Raw genomic sequence first — 6,005 nt, forward strand, 5'->3', positions numbered from 1 at the left:
AGGGTTTATGACTAAGCTTTCGACCTTTTGGGTTATGGTGTCCATCTTGGCATTCATATGGTCTAGGATGCTAACTCGTATATACCTCATTTCGTTCCTTTCTTCTCTACTTGTTCTCTTTCAGTACCCCATTGGTAATCATTTTGAGCCATATATTCTATGAGTGTGCATGCCTCGGGGTAAGGTTTGTTTATTAACACAGTGCCAACGGCAACGTCGTTAATCATCTTTGTGTTATAGAGAAGTTCATTCTAGAAGGTATGAATGATCAACCATTATTCTAGTCCATGGCGTAGACAAGCTCTTAATAGTTCTTTGTATCTCTCCCAAACGTCGAAAAGAGATTCACCATCCTGTTGTGTAAATCTGGTAATTTGGTTTCGCATGACATCAGTCTTGCTTGGTGGAAAGTATCTAGCAAGGAATACTTTCTTCAGGTCATTCCAAGTAGTTATTGAATTGGATGGGAGGGAATTTAACCATGATCACACCCTGTCTCTGAGGGAAAAAGAGAATAAACGTAAACATATCGCCTCAGGAGCAGCGCTATTGGTTTTTAGTGTGTCAGCTAGTTGAATGAACACTTTTAGGTGCTGGTTGGGGTTCTCTGTTGGGAGACCAGCAAACTGGTTTTGTTGTATGATTTGTAACAACACGGGTTTCAATTCAAAGATGTTAGCTGCGATTGTAGGGTTAACCATACTTGAATGAGGTTCTTCATTAAAAGGTAAGGCAAAATCCTTGAGTTGCCTATGATTTTTATCTTCTGCCATTGCTCTTTTGATTCTTTGAAGCAAAAGTCATGCACGTACGTACCTCTCTGGTTCAACTATTGGGTCTTCTAAAGTTCTGGTACTGCGAGTCCTTTGCATTTACCGAAAGAAAAAAGGGTGCCTTAATCTAGATGGTGTAACAACAAGGTTCCGATATTTGACGTAATTGATCCCCGACAACGGTGCCAAAAACTTGATGGGTGTTTTCCGCAAGTATACAGAGTGTATCTGAGTAATATAAAAGGTTGTCGAACCCAATGAGACCTAACGCTCAATCTATCGTTTACTATTGCTATGATGTTTATCTAAGGCGATCATAAAATAGTCGGAATAGGAATAACAAAGTGAAAATAATATACATGAATAAATTCAGAAATGTAATACCGGAATGTGACTCTCATCGATCAACAATACTCTTGTTATTCCTAAGTAGAACCACTTATGGGGCAATGTTTTCTTCCTTGAAAAAGAATAAATTAAAAAGGAACCTTCACTCTCGCATATTCTGAACCGAGTTTTACTCTCTAAATTATACCGTCTGCTCTCGTGTGCCCGGTGCGTTTTGCGTTAAAGTAGTGAAAACCTTTTTCTTGAAATTAGAATTTGTTACTTAGTTATAAAGTAATTTTGGTTGGAAAAACTGACTTTAAAGGGTTCCCGACTTTCACTAGGATAACAGAATTCTAAACTTATAAACGCGTCCGAAAATAATTTTAAAATCACTTTCTAGAAATATCAACTTTTCCTAATTAATTAACAAAGTGCTCTCGCGGTGTTTATTAATCCAAAATTTAACAATTTTATCTTAGGTACCAGTTAGCTTTTGATCTTACCCGGCGTATCTACGATCCTACTCTCATAGTAACCGTCGCAACCTAAAAAATAGAAGATGCAAAAAAAACAACCGGCGAGAAAAGAAATGACAGAAGAGTCGCCATCGTGCGTTATTTATCCCAAAGGAGGGAAAGGAAACGCTCGAAGAAAACTTGAAGAAAAGAAAGGAAAAGACAAGGTCTCGCAACCAAATCTTGGGTTCGGGAGTCGATTATGCGAAGGGAAGGTATTAGCACCCCTACACATCCGTAGTACTCTACGGGATCCACTCTTGTTGTCCTTGTCTAAAGGGTGTGTGTTTATCTAAGGTACTATTTACTAAAAGAAAGTCTAAAGAAAATGACTCGCGCGGATGTTGCATCCACTGCATACGTATCTCATCTGAATATGAGAATCAAATTCTTCGTAGCTCGGTTACCTATGGGCTAAAGAGGAGTGTGCTCGCTAAGACATCGCGTCTTATGCCTACATATCTCATCTGGAATGAGAATCAGAGAAAAACGTAGTTCAGCTAACTACGGGAACCAGGGTCTCGATTGCAACTAGGGCAAGAGAAAGGGAAAGGTCTCGATCGCAATGAGGGCGAGAGAAAAGAATCGCAACGAGGGCGAAAGCAAGCGAAGATTAGTTGTTAGTTGTCAGTTAAACTCGGCAAGACATCGCATCTCGTGCCTACGTATCTCATCTGAACATGAGAATCAGAGTTGTCGTAGTTCGACTAACTAGGGGTTAAGGATTGCCATCTGAACATGGACTTACAAAGGAGGATACCAGTTGTGTCAAAGGAGAGTGGGCAATGTGTTCATGTCCTAGCAATAGGTGTCGTAGCTCGCTGAATCGAGTCTTAGGCAGTTACCTCTTTGCAATAGAACGGGCTGACATGCCACAAGATCAGAGACGCACTGACGGTCTAAAAGTGGGGAAGCTCTACCCTAGAGTTGTCATGCAATATGGACCTATGTGTTAGGATTTACAAATGGGAACATCTACCTAATGTTAGCATGCAAAGAATAAGGGAATTCTACCTATGTTATCATACAAAGAAGAAAGGAATTCTACCTATGTTATTATACAAAAGAATATGGGAATTCTACCTATGTTATTATACAAAGAATAAGGGAATTCTACCCATGTTATCATACAAAGGGTTCTACCTAATGGGTGCTACCTAAACGGAACAAGAACCGACAGATGGAGCAAGGAGAGGAACCAGGGATAAGGGTAGATGGCGATGCACGAAGCAATCGACTTACAGGTAGATGGCGATGCATGAAGCAATCGACTTACAAGAGAAATGGAGATGCATGAAGCAATCGACTTACAAAGGATGGATGAACACGTGCTGATTCTGTTAAGTTTGGAAAATGATTACTCGACGTTGGATCGAGCTTTTGACCTTGTTTTGAAATGGTTATCAGATGTTCGTTTTAATTTGTATTAACAGATGAATACAGAATGAAAGAATAAACATATACACTTCATGGGAGAGGGGTACATTTGTTATGAATGGGGATGGTTCATGGCAATCAAACAATAATATTATATGCCTCATACATCATACAAGTAGGCAACATTTATCAAACAATAAGATATATAAACAAGTATATGATCAAATCAAATGAATCAAAGAATGATATAATGGAGCATTAGACAATGCATGAGAAGTATAAAAATGTTAAGCAATCAAACAATAGAAGCATGGATGAAAGAAACAAGTATAAAAAATATCAGATGAATCAGACAGGTGAAACTATGCACACAAAGGATCACTGAATAATTTAATCGGGAAATGATGCAAGGATCAAATAAAATCAAGATGAAAGGCCTTTAATACATGCCATATGAGATGAACAAGGGAGGATCAAACGATCTCTTCAATTGCCATAAGCAATCCCTAAGTCAAACATCAATCATAGAAAAGTCAACTGAAAAGTCAAGTCAACTTAAAAAATATGAAATAAATAGTAAATTAATTAAGAAAATTATGAAACATTAAACTAAGTTAGGTGGGGTCAGGACATCATCATCCCCCAAAACGATTTCAAAAAATGATGAAAAATACTGTATAAATTAATTGAAATAAAACAGAAGTCAAATGAAAAGTCAACCAAACAAACTAGGTCAAAAATAAATCCAAAATAAATTAAAAATGGGAAATAAAATTCCAAGAAAAGGTCAGGTTGACCATGAGACATTGGTCAACCCTCATCCCAAAAATCAGAAATTAAAAATAATTCTAGGTCATGAAAATAAAATCAAGAATTGAATGTGTATTAAAATGATCCACTTGAAATAAATAATTAAAATAAAATATTAACATTAAATAAATATGAAAATAAAAATTAAATAAAATTAAATAAAACATTAAGAAATGTGAAAAGTATTTTTTGGTATTTTTATGAATAAATAAAATATTTTTAAGAATTAAAAAACAAAACAAAAAAAATAAAATAAGAATTAAAAATGGAAATGAAAATAAAGTGGTAAATGGGTCTGACGTGTGGGGGGTGTGAGAAGCAGGTGCTGAGGCCCACAATCCAAGTGATTTAATCAGCATGTGACATTATTAAAGTGTATGTTTTATTTTAAAAATGCATGTGACATACATCGATCAGTCAAGTTAAGTTAAGTCACAAAAAGACAAAACAACAGTGGATGACCATGATTAGAAGCGGAGCGCGGAATCGGACGGTTCACTGGGCAACACGTCTCATCTTCTCACAAGCCAAGGAAAACCCTAGCCACACATGCGTGAAACACGTAGCAAGCTTCCTCAATCTTCTAACCAAGATTGCCCATGCTATGGTTCACCAAATGGCACGAAGTAAAAAGCAAAGTTCAAGTGCGAAATGAGTAGAACACCATAGTATCTTATTTCATTAAAAATAGTGACTTAAACATGGTGAAAAGTGGACAGTAAGAGGGCCATATGCACACGGATATGAACAGCAAACAACATCACACATTCAAACTCAATAGCAATGCCTCATGTTGAGGGCTTCATAAATGAACATAGCATAACATTAACATGGAAAATCAACATGAAACAAGCATGGCATAATGGAAAATAATATGAAGTAAGCATGAAAAAAACAAGTAATGAACAAGTATGAATAAGCATGAGCAAGGCCATGGAAGAGAGTAGTAAAGGTACCTAGTGGAAAACAGTCCACTGCCTCTTGGTATTGGAGGAATGGAAGAAGAAAGGAGCTGCTCTTGGTGCTTCAATGCTTTAGCTTGAGAAATGGAAAATGAAATGAAAACCAAACTTGCCTTTGCTTGCCTTGCTCTAAAGTTTTGCAGCCACCCTCTTCAGATTAGGGTTTATGTGCCTTAAATATGTTGGATTTGAAGTGTCTAATGGGCTTGCCAATGTTTGTTTTGTTTATGTGCAATATGATACAAAAGGTGAGGTGGTGAAAGCAAGCTCTAATTGTGGCAAAACTTAAGTGGGTGGACAAAAAAAGTACATGACCAAATGAGGAAAAGCATGTGGCTGGTCGATTTTATGGTCTGGCTGCAGCAGGGCATGGCTTGAAAATAAGTTCTAGAGGGTGACTTTAGGACTATGTATCTTGATGAATACATGACCAAATGACAAGGCAATGCAAATAGTAGGAAGAGTGCATGGAGCTTAACATCTTTCATGTTGAACACAAGTTGAAATGATGAGTGGAAAGAGGTGAAAAATGGCCATGAAATCGTGTCTCATCATCTGCAAAATGGCTGGGCCAGTTTGGCCTAATTGCTGCCTAAAAATTCAGTCCATGATGCCAACTTTAGATGAGTGCATCTCCCAAACCAATGATCCAAATGGGATGATTCCAAAAAGGTGTGAAATAGGACATGGCAAGGTACAATTGTCATGAAGAAAGTATTTTCAAAATATGCCTTGAAATGCAAGAAATATGGCCAAGAAGTCTTGACAAATTTTGCAGATTTTGGACTTAGAAAATTTTCTAAGTGTCCTAAAATAATGTCTCACTTTGACCAAGCATAACTTTCTCAATTTTAATCCAAATGGAGCAAACTTTATATCTCTAGAAAGCTTAGAACAAGAGGAACAATGTTCATGTTGGAGAAATTTTCAAATGGAGCTTGCATATTGATGGAAAATGGGCTTAAAGTGAGTGTAACAACCATGAAAACTTGCCCTAAATGGAGAGTCAACTATTTCCAAATTTAGTAACTTTTCCAACTCCTGATTAAATGATAAATCCATGGTCCAACCTTGATCAAATTTCACATTTAGGCTCCCTTAGGCATGTATTTTGAGATTCCACTTTCAAAATGTAAGGAGTTGACTTTTCTGACCCCACAGTTGGCTTTTCCCAAACTGTCTGATTCCCGATTCCATTGATCAATTGAAGCACCTCTGGCTCAAATAAAGAGCTGATT

This window comes from Lathyrus oleraceus, chromosome 6 (assembly GCF_024323335.1).
Source record: "Lathyrus oleraceus cultivar Zhongwan6 chromosome 6, CAAS_Psat_ZW6_1.0, whole genome shotgun sequence".
NCBI lineage: Eukaryota > Viridiplantae > Streptophyta > Magnoliopsida > Fabales > Fabaceae > Lathyrus > Lathyrus oleraceus.